This window comes from Rhinolophus sinicus, linkage group LG01 (genome assembly GCF_036562045.2).
Source record: "Rhinolophus sinicus isolate RSC01 linkage group LG01, ASM3656204v1, whole genome shotgun sequence".
Taxonomy (NCBI): Eukaryota; Metazoa; Chordata; class Mammalia; order Chiroptera; family Rhinolophidae; genus Rhinolophus; species Rhinolophus sinicus.
The window spans coordinates 178241541-178254690 of NC_133751.1; the positions used below are offsets into that span (position 1 = coordinate 178241541).

Consider the following 13150-nt stretch of genomic DNA (forward strand, 5'->3'; position numbering starts at 1 on the left):
TGGTGTTGAGTACTATTACAGATGCAGTTTCAAGGTCTTTGAGTCACAAATTACGGGCCTTTATTTTAGGGTTGAAATTCATACAAATGTTAACATGATTGAATTGAACACAATATAAATATAATTGTTTATATCCAAACAAATCTGTTCACTAAAATACAGAGAACCAATCCACTCTTTGTGTAATGCCTTTAGACCAAATAACAAAATGCAATTGTAGGTAAATTTCCCATTAGTGACATAAAATTAGGTTGGGAATGGAGGCAATCTTTGTCTAAAATTAAAAAGATGCAATCATGGAAACCAGTTTTTTACTCTCTCAATGCAGTATTCTGCCAGAGTCAAAGAGTTCACATTTCTCAAAAAGAAATATCAATAGTTTTTTGTGTTGATATGTTTTTGTTCTTTTTATCAGTTTGTAATCTATTGCAGAGAAATCAAATAGTCTTCTCAGTAGATGCATAATTCATACCATTAGTATTATTTACCTTTATCTATGTAAAAACAAGAGCAGTGATAATATACATTTTAGTTCATCAGTATTTGAGTCAAGTTTTTAGGAAGTTGATCACTTCTGAGGATAAAATAAAATGTGGTCATAATACAACATAATCAATAGAACATCAGAAGGGTTTGTACTAAGCAATAATCATTCATTCAGTCAACAAATTTTTCTTTAGCACCCCCAGCATAAGTCACTAAGATGCAAAGATAACTCAAGACACAATATCCCCATAATTATGAAGCTCACAATTGAGAAGCTTATTATTGCTAAACAAACAGCTAAGTGAAACCACTCTTAAAATAAACCAAAATGATGGCATTTATCCCCTGTACCTCAAATATGAGAAATATTTACTTCATGAAGTCCTGCAACAGAGAGCTTGTAAAGTACACAAAAATAATTCTCACAGTTTGCAGTGGCATATAGATAGATGGTGATAAAACAGATATATGTTGAGTATATTGTAGAATGCAGCCCACAAATCAATCTGTGAGACAAAAATAGGAACCCACCAAAGATATCAGCAGTATTCTTATAATGCATCTCAATGAATAATTTTCTTTTATTCCAGGTGCATTTTAACATTAATTTTCAAAACAAAGTGAAAACTCAGCCAGGGGAAAAAAAATGAGACATTAGCTTTAACATCCAAAGGCTGGGGTTTTATAACTCATAACTCCCTGGAAAAGATCTCAGCAAAAGAGTATCAATAAAAAAACCCAGCCTCAAAGTAAGTAAGCCTTGGGGCTTCTAGTTCATGGTATTATTTCCACAATACACCAACTGCTGATGAGGCCCATTGTAAAAATAGGAGAACTCATGACATCGATTGCATCTGTTCATCCTCCTCAGAGTAGTCGTGTCCCTCTGCTATAGTGTATAATTTTCTGTCGTTCAGCTATGCTTTATTAAAGAAATTAAAAACTGTCTGTCCTATATAACAAGAACATAGAATTATTTACCCATAAATCACTTCATGGGAAATCACTACCCGGCAGTATATAATAACTCAGCCTGTTTCAAACCTGTGGCTGACTGTGGTATATCATCAAATCGTATAGCATAGAGGCATAAATTGTAGTTATTGTTAAACCTGTGGTGGGAATGACTTTTCAATGAGGAAAGGGAAAAAAAGGCAAAACAAAAATGATTTTTAATGCACAGCTTAGCAGTGCCCCCAATACAACTTACTACAACTCCTCTATACCTTCTGCTTTGATTTTAAAGACTATATTTCAAATATCTTGCATTGAGGTAAAAGTAAGTGGAAAACGAAATAGCATTCTTCTGGCATTTTACATTATTCCAGTGCCAGTATAACTTACACAAATTAATGAAACCTCACAACATACTTGTCTGGGAACCTACAATACACTTAATCCTGTATTTATAACAATACAAAAGAAAACACCAGACAAAAATAAATAATTCAGTGATTCAGAATAAATGTTGAGGCTATATTGTTACATAGATTATCTAAAAAATCAACACACACACACACCCCTCATCCCCACAGACACCTCCTCTCTATCTGCATCAATGCAGGTATTATTGACAAACACAAACAAGGTGGTTTTTCTCACTCTTTAAGAAATTAACTTTTATTCTTGAGTCATATCTGTATCTTTCAGGGGAAATTATCATCAGGAACATTATTAGTAATAAAAAGCTGAAATATGAATTTAGAGCACTTTCTGAATAAACTATAATGATATACAGCTGTCTATCAATCTTTTCTTGAGCCGCCTATCCTCTTATGCTACAGAAACATTCTACTTAAAAAATATATACAGTACCATTTGGTGTCTTGTAATTCTACACATGGTTTTTACATTTTGCAGCACAAAGATTTTGTCTCATGTAATAGATGCTGCTTCACATTTGGGAAACGTTATGTTATAACCCTGACTTTTATTAGATTATTTAATATAAGCACTAAGTAACTAGACTAAATTAATAAAGGCCCTATTGGAAAAAAAGAGAAAGAGAGAGAGAGAGGGAGCGAGAGAGAGAGAACAGAATTATTCCACAAATTAAATAAAACTTTCTGAAGTTGTTATTTTAGAAACCTTTATTTAATTTTCAAAATTCCTAGTCTTCTGAAAAACAGCCAAAATATTGGTCAGGATATTAAAAAAATATGGTTGGTCTTTAATTATTTATTTCACAAGAGTGCCACTTAAAACTATTACATGGGGGAATAGGACAAATGAAAAATAAAAGTGTTATGATAAATTATTTGGGATAGGTTCTAAGTTCCTGTCACTGGTTAAAAATTATTTCATCTGGTATGTATTTTCTTATTATTGTTCTCAGTTTAATCATTATCTAAAAGAATTTGGAATTAAAGGATTAATTGTGGCAGGTAACACAACCAAACTTCTCTTTTTTTCCTCCTTTCTATTCAGGAATATATTTGCATAAAGAGATTTCCCTCTAGCCTTTGTCCCCCTAAAATATTTTCAATCAAAGACACAGGGGGTAGGGGGGTCCTACTCTTTTACATAGATTTCACTATATTCTAGCAGATGCTGTTCATGACTTACGTTGTTTAGCCAGTGTTTCTGCATCCTCTAGGGTAAGAATTATCACTAAAGATCTACAAATACAGTTGCTGCACATAGTTCCCATCCTAATTAATGACACGTATTCTTTACAGATGGGGACTCAAATGTTGCACCAAGTTTTCCTGAGGACCTAGCACTCCACATACTTGACTGCTGGGCTCAGCAGCCTTGGAAACCCTGTCAACTGCATGCTGCCAGTTATACATTCCAGAATTGTCCTTTAGGCATATTCTGTTTCCTATAATTTAAGGTTACATAATATCTGATCTTAAGGGCAACATTACGATGGCATGTTGATTATCAAAGAAAATGTCGCCATGCAACATGAAGGTGAAAAGCATCCCCATTTATGTTGTACATTTTCATTCATGTTTCAACTAACGTGATTTCACAGTAATTTGTTAAGAAACTACAAGTCATGGAAGCAAATATGGGTGTAACTATTACAAAATGGCAACTGCTTTTGGTGTGGAGGGTTTTCATTTTGTTTACTTTGTAGTTTTGGTTCCTTTAAGAACATTTTAATAATTGTTACTTTCAGTACATCTTCATATATACTGTACTATTAAATCTGATAATTTACATGGTTTTCAGGTTTCAGATATTTACATTCAAACAAATCTGACAGTTCCTTGGTTTCCATTTTTTTTGGAAATGTCGTATTTAAAGGCAGCAAACCAAATGTGTAAATACGGCATTAGAGTTTTAATGGTTATAATAAGGAAGCCATGGGCCAATACATGGGAAGTATTCTCTCATTAGGCAAATGTTTCTTGAATCAAACTGAAGGCAGATCTATAGTCCCTACATATACAGTGATAAATAATGACAGTGGTCTATTTGAGACCCCTAAAAAATTCATCCCTGTCACAAAAGTATCATCTGAATCCATGGGCAACTGTGGTAGAGACAAAAGGATTATTCCTGAAAGACTATCTAGTTACCCATGGTAGCTGGGCCAAAGGGTTAGAGATATAGGGGAAGGATTCGTTTTCTCCCCATTCTCAGGAATTTGCAGCTTCGTAAGGATGGTGCTGTTGAGAGTGGTCCTATTAAGTGAACGGGTTCCAAGTTCATCCCGAGAGCAACTGGACGCCCCACCCCTGGCTTCTAGAACAAAAGCTCCAGGGGTGGATCCCATGAGATGCTGAGGATGAGCCAAGGGAGAAGCACCGTGCAGGCTGCCCAGTAGAATAAGGACCTGTAGATGGAGGAGACTAATCCACTAATCCTCCTCCACAGAAGGGCAGGCGATCAAAAGATCCCCAGGTTCCTTTTTTCCCAACTCACCAGCAAATATTCTCACTACTGTCAAGTAGGTAAGTGAAGGGAAAGGAGAAAGTTATTGCATGTGAGGGGGAAAATGGGGTTTGAAGTGCATTGTCATGAAGTTTTATTTCTTTTTAAATTCGAAGGCTAAATAGGTAACACGGTGGGGGTGGGGGGAGAGGGAAGGGACGATTTCCTGTATATGCAGAAACTCTTTACCTTACTTAGACTATAAACTGCCGGAGGGCAAGGGTCATATCAGTTTCACTGTTTTATACAACCATGGTCGCTGCAACCCCATAAGCATCATGAGGCCTAAAATGCAGTGGGCGAGTGACGTCACAGAAGAAGGAAGCCTCTTTGTTTGAAACAGCAGCAGACCGGGGATCAGGATATCCAGGTCTGCTCTTGGATCCTGCAGCTCTGTACCTATGGGCAACTCACTTAACCTCTCTGGGCCCCTACTTTCTCTTCTATATAATGGGTATTTAAAAGCCAAAACAGAATAAAACCACCACCAACAACAAAAAACAGCTCCCCTGTCTGATCAGAAAAATGGTAATTAAAATAACATGAGCTAAACTGCACTGAAAATTATAAAGTGCTGTATAAACATATGCTAGCATTCATGAATTGTAAGTTAACATAAAAGAGGTAAGCATTATGTTTTTTAGAAGGTTTTTAAGGGAAAGTTTCCTTTCCTTAAGCAAAAATGTGAATCTTCTAAAATGTCACTGGCTAACATGGCAAGTCATCTGATGTAATCAAAAGAACCCGGGCTTGGACCTTTGTTTTATCTCAGTAACTGTAACAAGTCACTTCATCTGTCTGAGCCTCCATTTATTATCTATAGGAATAGCCGAGAGGAGGTACCCACAGCTGCATCTCACCACCCACCCTCTGCTGCAAAGCATCCCAGCAACCCAGTGCACTTGTAAATACCTATGGTGTCTATTCCTCACTAGACTCTAAGCTCCACAATAGCATAGCACCTGGCAGACCGTAGAGGTACAGAAATAAAAGGAAGGAAAAGAAGGAGGGAGGGAGGGAGGCTGAAATGGAGGGAGGGAGGGGGAAAATGAGGGCCACTCTGCCATGGCCCACAGGAAGCACCAGCTCCATCGCAGGTTCACCTGAGCTCCCTACCCAGACTCTGTCCCCAGCATCCTGCTAACCCCCCAACAAGTAGAATACTGAGCTCCCACGCTGTCGGCACCCTGGACATGCAGGAAGACCAGCACGAGAGATATTCTAGACAGCTGCTGAAGGCACAGAGGAAGGCCTGAGAAGATGAAACCCTCAAACCAAATCTTCTCATGGAATCCATGCCACCCCCAGAAATGTATTGATTATCTCCCCCTTGCAGCTCTGACGTTCTAAATCAAAACACTGTCCAAATATGCTGGGGCACAGTAATGGAGGCTTTGATTACTGTCATTTTAAAAAACACTTAAACCTTCAAAACTGAAAATAATCTCAACATTGAATTGGTGGATTGATTTTTCTTTCATTAAAATTCTACTTTTCAATTACAAGAATGGCAAACACCCAGCTTTTTGTTTCTCAGGGAGGGCTCATTTTTAAACTTTCAAAGTATAGTAAACAACTTCCAAATTCAGAATAATTGAAGGTCTGCCAGTTGGTGAGCAAAACAACAATGGCTTTCATATCAACCACAAAAGGAAGCATGGCTCAATCAGGATTTTTTAACTGAATATCACTCTGCCAATTGCACGTCTTACTAAAATAGCAAAAGCTGCTGCTTACAGACTATTAATGGACTACTACCTGAATAACTATAGCTGTGTTCCTTATTCTTCACAGTAAAATTGTTAGCTAAGAGAGACTTTCCTGGGAATTCCTTTATTTAATAAAAGATAATAACACAATTATTAGAATGAGTAAGATATTCTCCGATCAATTTTGCACTTCCATCGCACCAAACAGAAGAAATTAATTGTTTATATGTCTCCACAAATAAGTAACTTCCTCTCCTGAAAGATACATTTGTATGTGGCCAACAAGGCCTCGAGCATAACCCACATAAGTAAATAAATCTAATTCATTCAGGAAGTATGATGCGCAAAATTAAGAGCAAGGTACTAAAATCTCAACACTATCTAATTATAAATACTAAGAAATTCCTTAGGAATCATTGACATATGAGACCCTGAAAATGTAAACGAGACCTACTTTTATTTGAGCTTTAAAAACTGAAAACTGGTAAGGAAGATGAGGAGAACACAAGAATGATATGAGAGCCAATACTGTAAATTTCTATTGTGTTCCATTGGAAAAAAGGCTAGCAAGGACTCCCAAGGGCTATAGAATCAGGAGAGATTTTTTTTTTTAATTCAACCATCCTTGAAACAACTTGAGTGGTGTTTTGTTTTCATTCTAATATCAAGCAACCATCAACTTCCCCTCTCTAAAAGGAAAAAAAGAGACAAATCTCAAAAATGTATTTGGTCACTGTGGTCACTTAAAAAAAAATGTGAAAAAAAAGGATCAGCTTATTTCGCTTTTCGTTATTTTATTGGTTGTTTTAACACATATATTCTAGAACACCTGGGAGGAGCACAGAAAATATTCACTACAAGAAGACTGATTTTTTTCACGTCTGAACTTTTATATAACAATAAGCAGGCAGCATGGGCCACTTTTTTTGCTGCCCTGGAGGCGGCCAGCTGCTTCAGGATGAAGCCAAACATCTCTTTCCCAGCCACCGGATGCCAGAAACTCATTGAAGTAGGTGATGAACTCAAACTCTGTACCTTTGAGGAGAAGCGTGTGGCCACAGAAGTTGCTGCTGGCGCTCTGGGTGAAGAATGGAAGAATTATATGGTTCGAATCAGTGGTGGGAACGACAAACAAGGTCTCCCCATGAAACAGGGTGTCGTGATCCATGGCCATGTCCGCCTGGTCCTGAGTAAGGGGCATTCCTGTGATAGACCAAGGAGGACTGGAGAAAGAAAGCACAGATCTCTTCAGGGTTGCATTGTGGATGCCAATCTGACTGCTCGCAACTTGGTCATTGTAAAAAAAAAAAAAAAGAGGAGAAAGATATTCCTGGTCTCACTAATACTACTGTGCCTCGTCACCTGGGGCCCAAAAGACCTAGCAGAATCCACAAACTTTTCAATCTCTAAAGGTGATGCCTGCCAATACATTATGAGAAAGCCCCTAAACAAAGAAGGTAGGAAACCTAGGACCAAAGCACCCAAGACTCAGCATCTTGTTACTCCACGCGTCCCGCAACACAAACATGGGCGTATTGCTCTGAAGAAACAGCATCCTAAGAAAAATAAGAAAGAAGCCACGGAACATGCTAAACTTTTGGCCAAGAGGATGAAGAAGGCCAAAGAAAAACACCAAGAACAGATTGCCAAGAGACAAGTAGGCTGTCCTCTCTGAGAGCTCCTACCTCTGAGTCCAGTCAAAAAGGAGATTTTCTAAGAGTGACAAATATGATGAGACATCAAATCTCAAAAAAAAGAAAAAAGAAAAAAGAAAAACAATAAGCAGCGTGTACCTTAACAGGCCAAATTTTCCTCTCTTACTCATTTTCAGTTGCTCAATAGTGTAGTATCGTATTCACTTCATAATAATCCATCAAGAAACTGGGTGTTTCTTTTATGCTTATCATGGTATCACGATGTTACTACACTAGAAATAAGTAGTTAACCAAGTCATCCACTATCACATTCAAATTTGTACCAGAAACAAAGACTAAGTTACTAATTTTTAAGTTCTGATATAACACTTTTTAGTACAATGAAATAAGTGAGTAAACTTATTTAACTTAAAATGCTCATGGACATTTATGTATCAGTTTGTTGTTGTTCTTGCAACACTTGGGAAACATCTCAAAACCTGTCATAATCAATCAGGAACGATCTCATTCATCTGAGTCCCTAGCTTAGCGACTGACAATTAGTAGAGGCCCCCCCAAAAATGCTTGCATAATAATATTGAAACATGATTGCAGTCATGTTGGACTATGAGTCCAAAAATGACTGCAAATTTCCTCCCCACTCACATCTATGTATCGTATAACTTTAGCATTTAATTTGTATTTTGCCAAGTAAAATACATAAGAAGCAAGAGTTTTACAATTCTTGCCCCTGCTACAAAATTACTTGATGACACAAAATATTAGGTCAGGATGGTACATGTTATAATGCTTATAATAAACCAGAGTAAGAGCCCTGAAACACAAATCTTTTACTCATCTGTAAACCACTCCATGTGAAGGAAAATCATCTAAATGATTTATTCCAGTATTTAAATAAGTCACAGCAACTTCTCTTTCCGGTCTAGTCATGATGATGCAGTGTATGATGCCAACAGTTTAATGTTTCTTGTTCCTTCATTGGCAAGAATTAATTTAGGTTACAAAATGACTTCACATGAGCTATTGCTCATGTTAAATATCCAGCAATTTTCAATACGGGCTGCATTTAGACTATAGCTATTTATGTACCCAAATCTGGATCGGGCCCTAATTTTCTGTCCCTGCACTTCCAGCCTCTGCTTGGTTCATACAAAACTTTTTATTCTTTTCCCACATAATGCAATTATTGGTATCAGGATATTTTCTAAAAATCTGCCCTAATAGAGTCATAAGAGATACTTGAGATTTCCATATTTGCCACCTCTATTATCTCTTTGGAAGATAATTAATGCCTCACCCCAGAGCATTCAAAATAACTGTTGCGATAACCCAAAAATTCAATTGCCCCGAGTGGGCATCCTTATACAAACATTCATTCTGGACAATTTAAGGTATTTCCTTTTGCAAATATAAGGCCTAGAGATGTGTTTTACAAAAATGACAATAACATTTTGCATTTGAAATGTAGAGGAAAACGACCTTTCAAAGTCACCACAGCACAAAGGGAAGTAGTCACTGTCCTGTGGATCTCTGGGAACCTCCAAGTCCTCTGGGAGAAGCCCAGTAAGGGGAGAAGAAATCGTAAATGCCCGGGCTACAGTGTCTCGTCCACACTGAGAAACTGCCCAAGTATAATCTGATCCATGGTTATTAGTGAAAATATCACCTCTGTTGTTAACTTATTCCCAGCAAATACATTTCTGTTTCCGTGGAAAAGAAGATTTGGGTTCACACTCATCGGCCCAAAGGAAGACCATATTAGCAATTTGGCAGGTGCCTGAGGGCCATACCTAATCTGCATAAAATAGAGCAGATTGCAACCGCCCTCATCTTTTTTATTTTTAAACTGGTTTTTGAAGCCGAGCATACATAAAATCTCAGAAGGAGAGACAAAGAGATGGTAGTGCATACATTTTCCTGCATGTTTTTATTTTCAGTATTTTTGTACAAACCATCTTCCCGAATGACTATTTACTGAAACAAAGATAACAGAATAAAAGGTGCTAGGAAAAGGAGTAGGCAGGGATCACAAATTATACAAAAAAAAAGTCCTATATCTTTTAATAGATCTCCATAATCCTCTATGGTATAATTTTTAAATCATTTTTAATTTAAATTTAGTGTTTTTATATTTTATGAAGACATACTAAATGGAAATATACTCTGAATTTGGGAAACAGGCTGCAACTAGCACAGATTCCAAGACTAATAATTATTTATAAACCTATGATCTGTCTAATAGAGTAAAACATTATATCAAGTGTCACCCTTATCATCTCAATGCTGGCTTCTGCTGCTCACAGAATAATTTAAAGTGACAGTGCTCTTTATATCCTAGGAATTTATCATCTAAGTCATTCAATTCAAGCTTGGGTAAATCTGAAAATTATCTCAGCAATAATAAATGGTGAGTAATATAAGACACACAAAATCTGGAAAAGAAGAATAAATGCACAGAGGTAAATATATCAGATTTTTTTTTTAATGGGTTAATGTAGACATGAAAGTCACAAGAGAGAGCCATGAAAGAATTTGGTTTCTGTTGCTTTAGAGAAACAGAAGCTGCTTAGCAGGGTGCTAGAGAGCCCAACGATGTTGCATGTAAAATAGTTTCCCCTCAAAGAAGCCATACTTATGTACATTCCATCCCTCGGCAAGATGGTGGAATTTAAGGTCAAGAAATAGGGGATGCCTGGTGGATTTGAGAGAGAATATAAGAGGACCTAGAAGTTGCTTCACAGGGAAATGAGAAGCCACAGTAGAGCATTAAGAAATGCTAGAGAAATGCCAACCTATCCATATCTATAAAAGGTAGGCATAAGCTTTTCTAGAGCTACAGAACCTAGGTAATGAGAAACTGTTGCATAATGTGGGACATATAGAAACGAAACAAAGACTACTGAAAAAAAGAGTAAAAAAGAGGATGAATGCTGGCAACCGTGGGAGGAACAATGGTACCTGAAGACAGGCAGAACAAAAAGGTATGTATGATATAAAGTGAAAAGTACTGGATTAAAATCCGAAGACCGAGTCACCAAACTCTCAGTGCCTCTCAATCTCTTTCCCCTGTAAGTAAGATCGTAGTGGCCTCCATCTCATGGGTTGCTGAGGGCATAAAATGAAGTACTATGAATTCAGATTATCTGGGAATTCTAAACTGCTAACCAACTGTAAGCTTCTATTGTTGTTGATGTTAAAAGAGTGGACACAGTGACAAAGAGTTTAAAATGACTAATTTCTTCTTTAGAATTTTAGAGGAAGGAGGACATTATTTTCTGTGACAGTGGGTGAGAATGAAACTCCTAAAGCGCTGAGTAAATATTCCAACAAACTGAGTTTGAAGTGCTGATGAATAGCCAATCTTTGAACTTTTAAAGACAAAGATATAGATAACATTTAACCAAGTTAAAAAAGAAAAAAAGAAAAAAAAAGGTTTGACTAGGTAAAGTTATAGAACTATGGATTCTTGGGAGAGGAGGCTATTTTGTAATACAGAGAAGGGAACAAAATATCAGGTGATTGCAAAGAACCCACATTTGTATGTTCTTTCTATGAGTTGGACACTTTCTCATTGTATTAATGCTTTACAAAAATCCTATGACACAGATATGAGTGTCTCCATTTTAGATTAGGCTAGGTAACGTGCCTAAGGCCACAAAAATATAAAATGGCCGAGACTGAAAACTAGGTTTGCCTGACTTCAAAGTTCATATTCCGCCCCCCACACACACACACATTATGGCACCTCTCACCCTCTGGAAAACTCAAGCTTAGTCTTTGAGGTACAACTGAAACAATACCTCCAGATAAAATAACACTTATCCTATTTCCCCCAAAAGAATTAATCCCAGTGTAGTTGTATTTCTTCATAAGGTACATAGCTATACAATTCATGTGAAATCCTTTCCCCATTAAACTGCAGCCTCCTCAGTGGAGCTCGTCTTGGTCATCCTGTCACTCCAGCACTGAGCTGAGCGCCTGGTATAGAACAGGCATCCAATTAACATGTAGTGAATGAATCAACGGAATTTAAACACTCCCAATTGCATGCAGTAACTTGATCCCAACTTGTTCATGCTATTATTTTTATTAACCACCCTTATTCATTTATCAGAGGTCAACTATGAGCCAGGTAGAGTTGCTCTAGGTGGCCTATATCAACAATGTATTATTACATTATGCATAATAATTATAATTAATTATGTATAGTATAAAAATGTGTAATAATGTATATGTATAAAATACATTATGTAATTTAATTGTCAAATTATTCCTCTAAATAAGAATTATCCTTATTTTACATATTAGGAAATCATAGCAGAAAGATTAAGCAACTTACTATAAGCACATAGCTTTTAATAACAATTAATAATACAATCTAAGTGCCTGTTTCGTGGCAAGCACAGTGCTAGGATTTAATACATATTATCTCCTTTGATCTTCACAACAAACCAATGAGGGGGATTTTATCACATTTTGCAGATGAGAACACCAGAGGACAAAAAGGTTAAGTAGTTTCCCAAGATTACACAGCTAACAAGCAACAGAACTACTCTTTAAACTCGGGTTTTATGACTCCAAAGCCCACATTCTTTCCACTATATCAAGATCCCTTCTACTATGTTATGTTGCCTAAATCTTTCTATTTTAAATACCTGAGATAAGCATTTGAGATAAAAATAAATCTCTAATGGACTATTTAACCTAAATGGGTCACATTTAATAAACGGGTCAGTCAGAATTAAAAATAACATACATGCAGGTAAAAGGAGGGATGAAGGCCTCATTCAATGAACTGAATCAGTTGTATTTTGTTGGACCCAAAATATCATATATTGCTTTTGAATATAAAAAGCTGTGTAGTACTAATATTCTCTCCCAGATGCATTTTTTTTCACTCATTCATTTGTTTTAATATTTGTGGTTTACCCAGGTACTAGAAATACAGGGTGATGAACAAGATACGCACGGTTCCTACACTCATTAAACTTAGAGTCTACTAGCTCGAACCAACAGGCAAAGATATAATTAAAAATGTAACAAGTGCTAGCCACAAGAATAATAGGCTGCTATGAGAAAGAATTATCAGACAGCCAGGGGAAAGGGCCTGAGGGATGCATTGCTGAGCAAAATTGGCGGAAGGAATGTATGCTGGTCATGAAGCAGGCAAGGCTTGGCCTAAGCTCAGAAATAGAAAGACCCTTGTGGCTAGGAACAGGAATGAGGCGAATAAGTGGTGAAGGATGAGGTCCAGGGCAGATTAGACAGAGCTTTGCAGGTCATAGCAAATATTTGGATTTTACTCTAAACTAAACAGAAAACTGGGGAAGGGTTTTAGGCAGATGAATGGCATTATTCAGTTTATATATTTAAGCCATCACTCAAACTACAGGGGGTAGATCAGAAGTAAAAAGC

At 36.9% G+C, this 13150-nt stretch overlaps 1 protein-coding gene and 1 pseudogene across 4 annotated transcripts in view; one reads left to right on the forward strand and one right to left on the reverse strand.

Moving 5' to 3' along the window:
- SATB2 (SATB homeobox 2) overlaps positions 1 to 13150 on the reverse strand; it is a 237890-nt gene that overhangs the window by 109358 nt on the left and 115382 nt on the right. The window lies entirely within an intron of this gene.
- On the forward strand, positions 7039 to 7862 carry LOC109455127 (small ribosomal subunit protein eS6; annotated as a pseudogene).